Raw genomic sequence first — 16,424 nt, 5'->3', positions numbered from 1 at the left:
AGATACAACCTCATTCGGGAGTAAATTCCAATCTGAAATTGAGCGCGGAAAGAATGAAAACTTAAAGGCATTTATGCGACTTTGATACAGCCTGATGTTTTTGGAATTGTCTCCTCTCTTCGACAGACAAATGAGGTTGTTTTAAATATGGGTTCCTATTAATTCCTGTGTTACCATTGTTAATGTTGTTCAGTAGATTTAACCGGAAGATTTTTCGGCGTGCGAAGAGCAGTTTCCAACCTAGACTTTCCCTTATTTGAGAACCTCTAATTTTTTAAATCGTAGATAGCCTTGACGAATCTTGCAACCCTTTTTTAAACACGCTCTAACTTATTTTCAAGGGGTTTTGTGAAGGGGTCCAATCTGCACACGCCTATTCTAACACCGACTTGATACCAGAGAGGTGCAATCCTTCCTTCAGGGCTTTTGGTGCACACTTGAAATTTCTCTGAAAAAGATGTAAAAGGCGACATGCTTTAGCGCATGTATTTTGAATGCAATTTGTCCAGTCCAATGTCGCCGTAATATGACGCCCAGATATTTGACTTCGTCGATAAATTGTACAAAAGCATTGTTTATAAAGTATGAGCTAGAGAACTTTTTCGTTTTGTTCGTGACCTGCACATGATAGCATTTTGCTTCATTCAGGTCCGTTTTCCAGTTAACACATCAGGAACAGATCTGTTCGAGATCGAACTGCAACAGATTTGCTGAAGGACGGGGGGGGATATCGTGTTAGAAAAGCTAGCCACCTGTATACGCAGTGCCTGATAACATCGACGGTACCGGAACCATGGAAGAATGCAAACATTATCCTCATTAATAAGAAAGGGGACTCTAAGGACCTTAAAAATTACAGACCAATCAGCTTACTCTCTGTTACGTATAAGGTATTTACTAAGGTAATCGCTAATAGAATCAGAACAACCTTAGACTTCAATCAAGCTAAGGATCAAGCAGGTTTTCGGAAACGGTACTCTACTATCGATCATATCCATACCATCAATCAGGTGATAGAAAAATGCTCGGAATATAACCAGCCCTTATACGTAGCATTCATTGATTACGAAACAGCATTTGACTCAGTTGAAACCTCGGCGGTGATGCAGGCATTGCGAAATCAGGGGGTAGACGAGCCGTACGTGAAAGTGCTGGAAGATATATATAGTGGCTGCACAGCAACCATAGTGCATAAAGAAAGTAACAAAATTCCCATAAAGAAAGGTGTTAGGCAAGGAGGCACAATCTCCCCAGTACTATTCACAGCTTGCTTAGAAGAAGTATTTAGAGACTTGGAATAGGAGCAGTTAGGGATAAGGGTAGATGGAGAATACCTCAGTAATCTGCGATTTGCTGATGACATTGCCTTGCTAAGCAACTCGGGCGATGAACTGCAAATAATGATTGGCGACCTAGACAGGAAAAGTAGAAATGTGGGCTTGAAAATTAATATGCAGAAGACTAAGGTAATGTTCAACAGCCTCGGGAAGGAACAGCAGTTTACATTAGGTCGCGAATACTGGAAGTAGTAGGCGAATATGTCTACTTAGGACTGGTAGTAACCGCAGATCCGGACCATGAAAAGGAAATAACAAGAATAAGATTGGGATGGAGCGCATTTGGAAAGCCCTCACAGATTATGACTAGCAGCTTACCGGTATCGCTAAAGAGAAAAGTATATAACAGTTGCATTTCACCTGTACGCACCGATGGGGCTGAAACGTGGAGGCTAACCAAGAGAGTTCTACTTAAGTTGAGGACAACTCAGAGGGCTATGGAACGAAAAATGGTACGGGTAACATTAAGAGATAGGAAGCGTGCAGAGTGGGTCAGAGAAATAACTCAGGTTACCGGCATTCTAGTGGAAATTAAGAAGAAGAAATGGGCATGGGCAGGACATGTAGTGCGAAGAGAGGATAACCGATGGTCGCTTAGGGTAACAAACTGGATTCCAAGGGAAGGAAAGCGTAGCAGGGGGCGGTAGAAAGTTAGGTGGGCGGATGAGGTTAAGAAGTTCGCAGGGGTCAGGTGGATGCAGCTAGCACAGAACCGGGTTAAGTGGAGAAATATGGGAGAGGCCTTTGCCCTGTAGTGGGTATAGTCAGGCTGATGATGATGATGATGAAACTGCAACACGCTCATACCTTCTGCACATGACACAGTGGGATACACAACACAGTGATCAGCGTATAATCTAACATTCGAAGCAAGGCATTCAGTTAAATCATTTATATGCATGAGGAACAGGAGCGGCCCCAGGACGTATCCTTGTGGCACGCCTGACAAAACTTTAACCGGTTATGACGTCACACCATTTAGGGCCACATTTTGCTGCCATGTACATGTAATCTTTCACCCAGCCATAAAGGGAATCAGGAAGACCAATATATGAACGTTTGTGTAGAAGTAAGTTAAGCGAGACTACGTCAAAAGCCTTTCTGAAATCAATAAAAACAGCATCTATCTGTGTACCATTGTTAAGCCCATATGAAACGTCATGGATGAATTCTATAAGTTGTGTGCTACAGGATAATCCCGAGCGAAATGTACGTTTTAGGGTGCGATTTAGAAATCCAGATATATTATATGGAGAAAAAGAGGTTAGGAAGAAAAGCGGGCCGTGCACGTTTTCTGGGCACCGCCAAAATATCCATCAAAGTTAACACTGCATCATAACCTACTCACACAAGAAGCTTCGAGTGAAGGCGCAGCTCGGAGCGTGCTTTTCAAGTAATAGACGCGTTCTCTCCTCTGCAAGGCGGACGCTCCTAGGCCCGGGCCCAACTTCCGCACCAGGTGGGGACGACGATGTCTGGTCGATGTGGGCGGTTTATTTCCACTCGGCACACAGGGGCCGATCGGAGCGTTTGATTCAGACAGTAAGGACGTCGTTAATTACCTTTTCTGGCCTCCAGTCGTGTCTCGTCAGGAGGTTTCTAATGATTTGTGCTGTATCATGGAAATGGAGGTCGTTTAGTACCCGTTTCCGAACGTGTTTATTTGTCAGTTTCTTGAAACTTTCTCGCGCCAAGAAAGTTGTGTAAAGAAAACAGTTTTGTGTACAGCATTGTTTTCGCCTCGTGATAGCTGCAATCAAACATTTGTGCACCCTTTGTTTGTACATGCATTTGAAACAGGATGTAGGCACTGTTAGAGCCATTTTCAGGAGAACGGAGACTTTCACTTTTCTTTTCAAACAAACTCAGAGAGTACATTAGGCTGATTTTATAGCTAGATTAGACGACATGCGAGTACAATTGAAGACGGTATAGACATAGTTGTCTGATATTAATAAAGTGAGCACTTGTTATCGTCGAGCTGCCTCTCTTTATCGGGCACGTAGACATTCGTATATATACTTCCTATTCCACTTCTGAAAATTATAAAGGCATGGTCACGTTCCGAGATATAGGTATTATAGTTTCCACCACAGCCTAGCTTATCAGTAATAATTAAGGTCAATCTGAAAAGCTCTCTATCGCAACAGAGATCGTAAGTATAGCGTTTATTCAAATTAGCTGGGAGGAACTGGGAGGGGCACAGTTTCGGGCTGCATAAGTTTGTCTGCCAGTAGTCAGATGAAGCGGTATGCGGACTGAGTGGATAAATTAAGACGTCTACAACCGTTTAGCCCAGCGGAGGACTTCTAATATGATGCAGTGATAAAAAATCATATTAGTAGACAATGAATATTTATTCGGTTGATCTAGTACAATGACAGCGGCAGATGTCGCTCGCATTGCGTCTACATAGCCACAAAACGTCAGTGAAAAAGGTTGCGCTCGTGTGTTCCTGACTAGATTCTTTGTAAATATCCCGAATTTTTATCTTTCAATATTGAGGATACGACAGCTCTAGCAAGGAAAATCTATATAGAAAATTTTAATTTTCCTTGCCTGACAATATGCTTTTTTCATTTTATTTCCATTGACTTGATGTTTAAGCTTTCTCTCTGTGTTTCTTTAAATTGTTATGCCGCCTATTTAAAGTAGCAGTTGGTCGTTTCAACACGTCCTGTTTGCTGTGCATCATTTAAATGACCTTTTCATGAACAAATAGGTTGCAGCGTTTAACAGTAGTCACCCGATGGCTCATCTTACGTTGTTTTCTAACTTAAAAGTGTTTGGCTGTAGACCAGTTAGTGCGAAATTGTAAAATAAAATCGTGGAAATGACAGAAAGGGTTCTGGCCTCAGACCAAGCTTTGTTTTACTATTATTGCCATCCGACAATACCATGCTGGCTAACAATCACATGAGGTTTGAGTTACGGGAATCTGTTTAACATGCCTTGCTCCTTGCCAAGAAAGACGGGTGCCATACGTTAGAGGAACTACGGGCAGGGTTTTTTTTTATATTCAGTAGGCTACCAAAAGTCGCAGTTTTTCTCTCTTTTGTCGGACACGAGGTGGAGATATCGGCATATTATGTTTCGTTATTCAAGCTCAAATTGAAGTAAGACACTCTGATGGGCTAGTTGGTTCATATTAAGCGAACGAGCAAAACTGCGCGAAAAACGGGACTGACATTGTGCCTGCGTTTTCCTTCAGTCCCGTTTTTCACGCCGTTTTACTCGCTCGCTCAAGCTTAAATTGCTATTTAATTTTCGGGCTTTTTAGTACTGAGGCAATCAGCATTTGTATTTGTCAGTCAAGAAAAAACGGAAGCTAATTTTGCAGTCTGAGACTTTTCATTCCCGATTTATGCAAATCATGGCATCAGGAATACTGATTTTGCTTTATTATTACTAGAAATTTCATGAGATGAATGCACATTACCCCTATTCTGGGTACTTAAGGATTTTAGTGTTGACAACTGGTAACTGAAGAAGAGCATTCTGTTAAAAGACATCACAGCCGCGGGCTGTGGCCAAGACCGTGACGCGAGTAATTTTAGTTGATAGAGAAGAGATAATAAACTAAGAGATGGAGCTAAAAATATTGATCATCCTCACAAACTTAGATACACCCAGAGAACAAAAACGGCATTTTTCATTTCCTTCTATTAACATGACCTTGCGCCAGATGCAGCCATTCAGTCGCCGCAAATCTCCTATTCTCATCCGCCCTCCGGTCTCCCGACACCTGCTAAGCCTAACTTTTTGCAACAGAGTAAGTTACCCTAACGAACATCAGTTATCTTGCCTTCGCATTATGTGCACTTCCTATGCACATTTTTCCTCTTTGTTGCAACTGCGAAACCAGAACGTCCGGTTTACCTCTGACCGAGTGCGCTCGCTTCCTGCGTTCTAATTTGGTGCTCGGTCACATAGAGGAAAGGTTAATAGCGCAACAAAAGACACCCACAAACAGGCACAAATAGACACACAGGACCGGTGCCTTTTGTGAGTGTCTTTTGTTGCGCTATTAACCTTTCCTTTATGTGACTATGCACCAACTAGCCCAGCAATCAGTTTTAATAGTCCTACATAGATATAAATTCTTCTTTGAAGCAAGTCCTGTGAACGTGCTTTCGGGTTCTACTACATGTGTCTGACTAGGGATCCTAAAACCTCAGAGGGTATGATTTCTATCTCGCTCCCCCATCTAAACATTGCTCCCACAGTTTTAGTTCAGCCTGTGAAATCCACACTTGATGTCACTCTGCTCAACGACTTTTCATTGCATGGCGATGTCTCCGAAGACATCTGGCGCTGCATATTCACACACACACACACACACACACACACACACACACACACACACACACACACACACACACACACACACACACACACACACACACACACACACACACACACACACACACACACACACACACACACACACACACCCCGCCGGGGTGGCGCAGTGGTTACGACGCTCGACTACTGTTCCCAAGGACGCGGGATCGAATCCCGGCCTCGGCGGCAGCTTTTCGGTGGAGGCGAAAAGCAAGGCGTCCGTGTGCTGTGCGATGTCAGTGCACGTTAAAGAACCCCAGGTGGTCGAAATTTCCGGAGTCCTCCACTACGGCGTCTCTCATAGCCTGAGTTGCTTTGGGACGTTAAAACCCCACAAACCAAACCAACACACACACACACACACACACACACACGCGCGCGCACGCGCACACGCACGCACGCACGCACGCACGCGCGCACACACACACACACACACACACACACACGCACACACACAAGAGAATAAAGGAAGACGTTCACACCGATGATGCGCTTGCTACCAACTGGCTGTTATATGTGATACGAAGAAGGGGAATGCATCACAAAAACGTAGGGTTACAATAAGAAGACGACAAAAGATTCAGAAAGATTGCAAAAATAAAACGAAAATAATTAGAAACTGCGTCTATCTTCTTGTCATGTCCGAACGAAGCAGTATCACCTCCTTCGTGTTGAGCGCCACCGACGGAACACTCACGCATTCCCCTTCTTCCCCCGAAATCATCTTCAATACTTCGATAATCTCTCTTTTAAAACTGTCTTTTGCGCCAGCCAGCACCTTGGCTTCGGTGAACCTTGGTACACAATAGGTACCCCTCTAGTCATGTTGATCGTTTCCCGTTTAACAACGAAAGCAATGGGTCGCCAGGTTTCCTGGAGCGGACAATGCGGCACACGAATTTCTATGTTCCCTTAGCCTTTCATTGAGGCATGGGCCTGCCTGCCCCCATACGCCTTCCCACATGTCAGGGGGATACTGTACACAACACCCTTGCGGCATTTCATGAAGCGTTCCCTGTGCAGTACGCCGCACCCTTCCTTGGTCTCACTCGTTCCCTTCACCTTCCTGCACATACTCTTGAGAGCACGACCCTAATTTCATATCGGCTGGCTATCTTCTTAAGACAGTGTGATACACCATGTACGTAGGGCAGGACAACAACCTGTCTTCTCTTTTCACTCTCTTTACGCTCTCATGTTCGGGGTCGCATATTCTTCAAACAGCTTACAGCTGCAGATATCAACATGCTCCCCGGATATCCATTTCGCTTCAACCCCTGAATTTGTAGGTTGACACTGTTGCCCATCAAGTGTGGACAGGATTTGATCAACGCCTGCCGTAAACACGAGACTTCTAGCCCCCTCTTGATCAACTTAGTATGACCGGAGTCGTACGGAAGGCCTTTTGCCCCTCATGTCCTATAAAACCAACACGTATGGTCTTCATGAAGCACAAGTCTGATGTCCAAGTACTGGATCTGTGCATTTTCTGTTAGCTCAAAGGTGGAGTTAAGCCCCGGATGTGCTTTAGGGAATAGTGCCACTATGCTCTTAACCTTGCTCTCTGTGTATTCTCCATACGACAGGCAAACCAAAAAATTATCGACATATCGAAATGCCTTGGAAACTCCAGTTTCCTTCATATTGTTTCGCCCTTAGCGTCGCGACCGAGACGTTCTAGCCGGTTCAGTACGCCAGGAACACACAGCCAGCGGGAAGCAACACAGGTTCCACAAGACAAAGGTGGAACGGGCGCGCACGCTTCTTCTTCCTCTTCCTTCTTCCCTCCTCCGTGATCTGCTTGAGACCAAGTCAGTAACACTTCCCCTGTTGCAGGCGAAACCCTCCGGGCGAGTCAATTGTCATCATGAGGATTACAGTGTTTCAGACGCGCGACGTGAGGAAGCTCAATTTGTGAAGAACGTCGGCCACGTTTGGTGCGGCGCATAATTCGATAGGTGAGGTCACTAATTTTCTCGAAGATAACATAGAGACCGATATAGTGCGCGAGCAGTTTCTGACTTAAGCCACGCTTCCTTAGTGGACGCCAAAGCCAGAACATCTCGCCAGGGAGGTAGGTGACGTGGCGATGGTGGTTGTCGTAGCGGGCTTTCGAGCGCTTTTGTGAGGCGAAAGTTCTCAGGCAGGTTATCTGGCGGGCTTCTTCAGCCCGGCAGAGGATCTTAGCAATCCTAGGATCGTCGTTTGTGGAGAACGGAAGGATGGTGTCGAGGGTGTGTCGAGGAGACCGAGCATAGAGGAGAAAGAATGGACTGTAACTTGTTTCCTGTTGGGCGGTATTGTATGCGTATATGTATAAATGGTGGCACAGAGACCCAGTCCTTGTGGTCGGCGGCCAAGTACAATGAAAGCATGTTGATGAGTGTCCGGTTGGTTTTTTCGGTCAATCCATTTGTTTGCGGATTATAAAGGGTAGAATGTCTGAAATGCGTTTGGCACAAACAAAGGAGTTCTTCGACAGCATCAGCGGTGAACTGACGACCTCGGTCGCTGATCAACAGTCAATATGATTAACAAAAACAATATGAATAAAAAGTGTCCTATCACCCTTAGCAAGGGATAGGTCACTCGATATAGGAGCAAGTGAAGATTCTGTGCAAATCTCATCTTTTAATTGGCTATCTGCATAGGCTCTCTGCTAATGCACACACCCGATACAAATGGCCACGAGTTCTGCAATTAGAGAAGGAAGGTGTTTGTATCTGCTCTATATTAACGTATCTTGCGCATTTCAGAACGAGTTGGACAAATCAAGTAGTATGTGAAATCTCATAGTCCGTGCTTCCGTATACGTATGCTTGAAGCGCCCCTACAGTGTCTGTGCAATGATCGGGCTCTGCTTCTGCTACCGAATGTTGAGCGCGGCGCATTTCTCATAAGGGACGGTTTAGCTTGAGGTCGCTACCATGAATGTTCCGAGGGTGTTGCATAAAGCAGAGGAAGAAACGAGTTAAAGTAATGTGCCACTGCAGACGTTGCAGGAATAGCTTGACTCTTCAGGTAGCACGCTGCACGGCGCTACCCGACGAGCTCATCAAAGGCGTTAGAGATTAAAGATTTGCTGCTGTCATTAGCAAAAGCCATATCATTTTTTAGAACCTGAAGAGCACCTTTAACATCTCTGCTGTGGCTCGATAACGATGGCTTCAAAAATTTTAAACAGCTGTCAAGTATGTTTCCTAGACATCCGATACAAAATAGTTTGAAGCAACAAAACAAATCTGCTGAAATATTATCGCATGTCTGTTCTGGGTGCTCGCGTTTTGAAAAGAGGGTGCTGGCTTCATCGCCTTGGAAGGAACGCTTCATTATTCATGTCGTTATCATTTCGGTTAATGGTAACTATTTCGATGCTTTATCCCTGCAAATGAGAAATTAGGACGCTGATAATTACCAAAGCAGATTTTCATGAAGTTCACTTTGTAAATAGGAGGAGTGATAAACTGCAATTCTTTATTTTGCTTTCTTAGAATGTAGCTCGAAGAAAAGAAGTGAAAGAAGCGAAGAAGCATCGACGTGGTCGTTCTGAGCTTGCTAAGCAGCCATGGCAATGAAGGTTGTTCGTAAGTGGTTTCGAAGCGCGCCTAAGCCATCACCTACGGAAGGGTGAGATACGACGTCATCATCTTTATGTTTTAAATAGTTAACAGGATCTGAAACCGTATAGTTACATTGAGTGTATCTGAAGTGCCTCTTGTTCCAAGTTCCTCCTTGGGCTCAATCTTGCTGCGTGAATAATTTATTGTCAAAAAAGTTCTGATGATCCTCTTGCATTAGCTTTAGGTCTCCTAAAGCAAGAACTGGAAAAGTGTTGAATAATCGGGTGAAATAAACGTCAGCACACTGAGTACTTTTAACAGAGCTTGTTTATCCGTAAAAACTGATCGATGTGAATTAATAATTCACTTTGCGTTTACGCTGGCAGTAATGTGAGTATTTTATTTATTTTCAAAAATACTGCAATTTGAATTTGGGGCTGAGGAGAGGGCACATAAAATCTAATACAATGCATATATCAAGGGAATACAACAATAACGCAACACACAATACCTTAAGATGCTACGATCAATTCCCGACGCTAAACAGAAGTTCGTAGTGAACCAAATTTTACATGTAATGAGCTCGAACTTTACACAGTGCGAGGAAAGAAACTGTATTTGAAAGCGTTAGTGCGGGCAACAAAGACTATAATGGCTGCTAGTTGCCGATTGTTCTAAAAATTATATATGCTGTCCACCTGAAAGGCAGTTGGCACAATGCACTGCAGAATGCATGTGTTTTGGATACTCAGATTTATGGTGCGATTAGAGTAGATTTAGATTTAGGAAATACATCTAAGGTGAAGGCGAAAAGTTGAAGTCGTAGCGGCGGCAAATACCTCTTACAGCTTTTTCGTAGTAAAGATTTGATTTGATCAATTGCTAGGTGTTTATATGGGTTCCAGACATTTGAGGCTTATTCTCGGTTAGACCGGATTACTGTTTTGTACACGAGCAATTCCGCCTCCTTAGGAGCTGCTCTTGCTCTGCGCCTTAATTAACCTACCTTTTTAAGAGCTTTAGGAGTGACATAATCGATGCGCTTCGACCATGAGATATTGTTGAAAAAAAAATGACATCAAGTTATTTGTATCCATGTACTGTATGCAGTCATGGCTGATTGTTATAACAAAATGACAGGCGGTTAGTGAAGGACATTACAACATTTTTGCTGAAGTTGATGTCCATCTGCTAAGGATTGCAGCAACCACAGAACATATCAAAGGACTTATTCAGAAAGAGGTGATCATTTGCAGTGTTAATAGTGTGATACAATACAGAATCATAGTCATATAGACGGATCTTCGAGACTATATTATAAGGCAAACTATTAGTGCAGAGTAAAAATAGCAGAGGGCCAAGCCGAGAGAATTGGGGAACACCTGAGGTTACATCAACTACGAAAGAATCTATGGAACTGGAGCAAACAGACTGGAAGTGATGTGAGAGGAAATCGGCAGTCCATTTAACGAGGTGAGAGTTATTGAGGATGAGCTTCAGTGTACATAACTGTTGGTATGAAGGACCGTATCAAAGACTGAGAAATTGGTGAATATGGTGTCCGTTTGGTTTCTGGCATCTATGTTAAAAAGAATGTCATGATGACAAGAGCAAATTTGGTTGACTGAACTAAACTAATTGTACGAAATCTGCTACGAAACCCGTGTTGAGTCACTGAGCGAAGACTACTTGTTTCAGATGATGTATTCTAAGATCCTACATGAATTCGCAGTTAAAGAGATGGACCTATAGTTTGAAAGAATTTGCTTGTTGCCGGATTTAGGGAGTGTAAGTACAGTGGCGAATTTTCACGAGGAAGCGATGATGTGAGTTCAAATATTTAAAAATATATATATCAATGATATCGTGATAGTGCTGTTGTTAGCGGGATAGAAATGCGCAAATTACGTCAAGATATACTGCGGTTTACTAAAGAAGTGGGACAGGTGGAGAAGAACTGCTTTATGGTCAGAAATGCAATCAACAGCCACATACCGGAAGTCGGTTTCTTCTAGGTTGAGGCTTAGGAATATTAGGTCTAAAGGCGAATTAATCATCTGGTGACATAAATATTTGGGTAAATCCAAGAAGCTACAATATCGGTATCACGTATTTGCTGTAGAAGCGTCGCGACCAGAATGAGACACCAAAGGCAAGCAAATGCCGGGCACAATAAAATCAGCCTTGAAGATGATCTTGGTAATAGAAGACTATGTAAGAATCGGCCAACAGCATGCAATATATCAAGGGAGGATCTGGGGGGAAGCTAAAAATGGCAATATAACAGTCAGCTGTCCTAAATAAACTTTGCATTATACTGACTCAGTGTTTCAAATAGCAGGTAGTATAAAAATTTAAGATTTGAATGAAGGAGTAAGGGTACACCACCCACTGCTCTCGTGCGGTGAACATCTATATCAACGTAACCAGGTGGAGTTAATATATAGTTAATATGTAAGGTTTTAGTGGTGCCAATAGTGTAAGGGCCCGGAAGTTTGTTACAGATGCTTCTAGCATTAGACGCATGACATGGAAACTGGTTTGAGAGATAGGTAGCCGTCAAGGGGATAACTGAGGAACCTCAGCAGATTCAGACACATCATGGAAAGTGTCCCGTTTTAAGCTACCTGAAGCTTCATCCCATGTGTACCTGACATCGTCATTAAAACCGTGGTCATCGGATGCGTCATCTTTGAACCATTACCACTAAACATCACAAAGTTTAAGTGACAACTCAGCTGGTTCGTAATGCTGAACAGTGATAGTCGAAGAGTTTTGGTAGTAGCTTTAACTGGGAGTGTGGTGTGCAGGTTAACACCTGCGTATGGTCAATAGTTTATCCTTATTAGCTTTATATCTAGCGTAAAAAGCTTAGACAGGGAAAGTTCACAGGTACATAGTGTGGGTGCAGCGTTGGCACTGTTCGTTTGCCGGCTAAGTAAGCAGTCATAGGGTGTGGTGGTTACAGAGCGAAGTGGTGCAGGATGCACTAAAATCATTAACAATATTCCAATGCACACGTCATGATTTCTGGACAGGTTGATTATGCAATGGTCGCCGCCAAACCATGGCCTATTCATAAAGACCTGTGAGCTAGCGTTATCTGCCAGTAATGTGCCACCAGCCCTGGGACCTTCCATCCACTGTTGTTGATTTTATCTGTTTGATTAGTCAGTGTCGAATCTTATAGGGTCGCTGTGACTGGGTTCTCTCCTTATTTATCTGAGATATATTGAGGGTCGTACCTGCAGCGGCACCATCCAAAGTGACGAAGGGGAAGAATAAATTCGGGGGTAATATATACGTGCAGAGCAATACAGTGCAATCGAAACAATATTAAGAATGACATCAGTGCCCTACGTAAGGAATAAGAAAAAAAGAAACGGGCACAACAGTAGCGTCGGTACAATCTATAAATCTTTATTTTAATGTGCGCAGGAGAAACCATAAGGTCTTGATTCTGCAACAAAAATAGGAATATAAATGCACAGCAAGCTTTGCGCACACAAAAATAAGACAGAAGAAAAAATTGCACATGAAATGGAACTTATATAACATGAGTCACGTAGAGAATGAAATCAATGAGTCACATGTCTCGCAGAGCACATCACGAAAACGATAAACAGGGGGAAAGAACAAAATAACAGTTGTTGACTATAGTAATACAAAAGTACACGGAAGATAACCATTTCAGGAACGACAAATGTATAGCGTCTGAAATGCTAGCTAGCAATACAGTGAAATGCTATAAGTAGATAAAATTGAACGCGGAACAGCCAGATTCAAATATACAGTGTCAATGTTAAAATGTAAATAAGAAAATGGTAAAAACTGTAAGTTTACAAGCACATTAAACAATGAAAAAAAGCAAAGCTGACGTAAATACAATATAAAGACTAAAAAATGGAAGGTATTTGTGGTAAAGTACTGTTTAGAATACAACACTACGAACCGCTATATATAGGGTTTTGAATATTTGGGGGCTGGGATTTAAAAAATTCCTATGCAAAATCTACTGCCCCATTCGAGCTGAAATAACGTTCACAAAGTAGCAAACTATCGTCTACGTTATCTGATAAGTGATTCAACATCGGTACTTGCCTAGATTTTCCGAAATCGAGAAAAAACTGCTCTCGGCAGCGTGCACAATTTTCGCAGAAGAGTGTTGAAAAGCTATTTTGACATGGTGCGTCATCTGTCGGGCAGCGAGGCAAGCGCGCCAACGGCCGGGATGGAGCTTGTCTCACTGCTCGACAGATGACGCGTCATGTCAAAATAGCTTTTCGACTCTCTTCTGCGAAAATTGTGCACGCTGCCGAGAGCAGTTTTTTCTCGATTTCGGAAAATCTAGGCAAGTACCGACGTTGAGTCACTTATCAGATAACGTAGACGATATTTTGCTACTTTGTGAACGTTATTTCAGCTCGAATGGTGTAGTACATTTTGCATAGGAATGTTTTAAATCCCAGCCCCCAAATATTCAAAACCCTGTATATATATATAAAGAGCGGGTTTCGGAAGATGTCCAGAAGAGGCCACAAGAATTAAACCACCTCTGGCGCATAGGGGATGGGGAATGCAGAAGCGGAGAAACGTGCTCAATAATACATAAAAGAACTCCTCTCAAAAGGGATAAAAGCACAGATGAAAAGTATGAAAGGTATGAAGTGGTGAAAAGTAGAAAAATATTGTTACGGGGGTAGTTCAGGTTGAGGTTGCAGAGAGCGGAGACGGGAGACAAGGCTTTCACACAGCAGGCCTTTTCTGCAGGCACTAGCCGACACTGCTCGAACGTCGTCGTCGTCCTCGTCAAAACTCCCGAGATTACTTTTTTTCCCCTTCTTATGCGCATATCAGTGCATGCATCGCCTAACGGAACACTACCCCGCCGGCTGAAAAGGACCGTCCCGGTACGTACTAGCGTCCAAACCTGGCTCCGTGTAGGTAGTACGGCTTTAGGCGTGCAAAATGGATAGTCTCTGTGCGTAGTTTAGAGGTATGGCGTGTGGGATGCAAGGGCGCAATTTCGTATGCCACTGGAGGCACTTGTCGTAATTACGGTATGGTCCTAGAACTCAAGAGACTTCTGATGCGCGTACAAGAATAGAGTGAGAAGTTTGGGCTTAAACTGAACATTAAAAAGACAAAGATCATGGCGTCTTGCCCTATCAAGTCCTGGAGTATCAATGGACAAGAAGTGGAAGCTGTGACAGATTTTCTCTTCTTGGGCTCCAAGACTACCTCGGAAGGAGACTGCAGCCATAAAATTAGGAGACGCCTGCTTCTGGGAAAGAGAGCAATGGTTAGCCTTGACTGCCTAGTAAAGAACAGAGACATTAGTCTGCCAACCAAGATCCGTCCCAGGTAGCACAAAGTGGGCTATGAAGGGTGGGCCCCGGTGGGTCCGTTGTAGGCAATGCAGGACAGCCCCAGTGGGCTCAATGTGGGTGCTGCACGAGGGGCTGACGTAGGCCCGAAGCGGGCTGTCGACAAAGCCCCAATGGGCCCCACTAGGGGCCGATGCAGGCAGCCCTTGCGGGGCTGCCCACATTTTTTCGGCATTGTTAAAAGGGCACATCCCGCCAACTCCCCGCGATGGTCCTACTTTGGACCGATTTGGGCAGCCGCTTTGGAGGAACATTTTTTTTTTATTTCAGTTAGCCCCTCAGAAAATGACATAGGACCAATGCGGGTTCTATAGCGCTAGCCGCACCTGGGCTTCCCCACATTATTCTCATAGTGGTCCGACGCAGGAAATTGATGGAAAGCCCTAGTCCAAGTTTTCCCAATCAATATTTATGCACATAATTAAGTAATTATTTTATACATGTCTGCACTTTCTAAACAGCCACAATATTAAATTTTACAATAATTCATACCATTCACCTAGCCGAAATGACTTCATGTACATCTTGTTCAGGCTATGGAGATGTGTTCGGAACAGCAATATTGTGCTGGGAGTTGCAGGCTGTCCAAAGCAACCACCTAAGAGGCATCAGTTAGCAATCAGTTTGTTTTAGTATTTGCAGCGCAATTTGCATGAGCGCGAGAACTAAAGCCATGTAAATTTCTAATCGACTAAACATGGCAACAGCTGTTATATAAATCATCTATAATAGTAATTTAGGGCAACATCTATTGCAAATAAAGGTTGGAAACAATGATTACGCAATTGCACGCACGCCTTCTAGCCCCACTATGGCCGATGTGGGACCTAAAGGGGTTTTTTGTGGGCAGCCCCAATTGGGCTGGGTGTTGGTTTTGAACCTAAAGCCCACTTGCTGTTGCACGTGCCTTCAAATTCCCCACAAGGGACCAATTTTGGTATCATGCGGCCCCATTACGGCCCATGTGGGATATAAAGCAGTTTTATGTGGGCAGCCCCAATTGGGCTGGACGTTGTTTTTGAACCTAAAGCCCACCTGCTGTTGCACGGGCCTTCAAAGTCCCCACAAAAGACCGATTTTGGTACCATGCGGGCACGCCCGCCTTCCAGCCCCATTACAGCCTATGTGGGACCTAAAGCGGTTTAGCTAAGGCTGCCTCATTTGGGCTTCACGAGGGCTTGCCCAAATTGAGCCCTTATTCATATTTCACCTGCCCTCAAATAACCTACAAGGGGCCGATTGGGGCAGCATGCGGGTATGACCGTTTTCTTTCCCCACTACGGCCGATGTTGGTCTCACAAAGATTTAATGGGGGCGGCCTCATTTCGGATCTATGAGGGCTTTCCCATAAAAAGCCCACATTTAGGTTGGATTGCCCTCAAATATCCGGCAAGGGACCCTTGTGGTCTGGATGCAGGAATGTGCGCTGCATTTGCTCAAGAAACGCCGCTATGGGACCCTTGCAGGAGGAGCAACGGGCAAGCCCAAATGGGGCTTGCCCACGTTTGTCCCATCGGGTACCAATGAAGGTTTTATGATGGTTGCCCCACCCACACTTGCCTACATCGGACCTACTGGGGCCCCACATTCTGTGCTACCTGGGGTATAACTCGTGCTATGGTCTTTCCAGTTGTGATGTATGGATGCGAGAGTTGGACTGTGAAAAATGTTGACCGCCGAAGAATTGACGCGTTTGAATTGTGGTGCTGGCGAAGATTCTTGAGAGTTCCTTGGACTGCCAGAAGATGAAATCAGTCGATATTGTCGACCATAAAACCTGACTGCTCATTGGAGGG

This window comes from Amblyomma maculatum, chromosome 3, assembly GCF_055883805.1.
Source record: "Amblyomma maculatum isolate TAMU_Amacu chromosome 3, ASM5588380v1, whole genome shotgun sequence".
Taxonomy (NCBI): Eukaryota; Metazoa; Arthropoda; class Arachnida; order Ixodida; family Ixodidae; genus Amblyomma; species Amblyomma maculatum.
The sequence above is the reverse complement of the archived record's forward strand: the minus strand, read 5'-3'. Positions refer to the sequence as shown.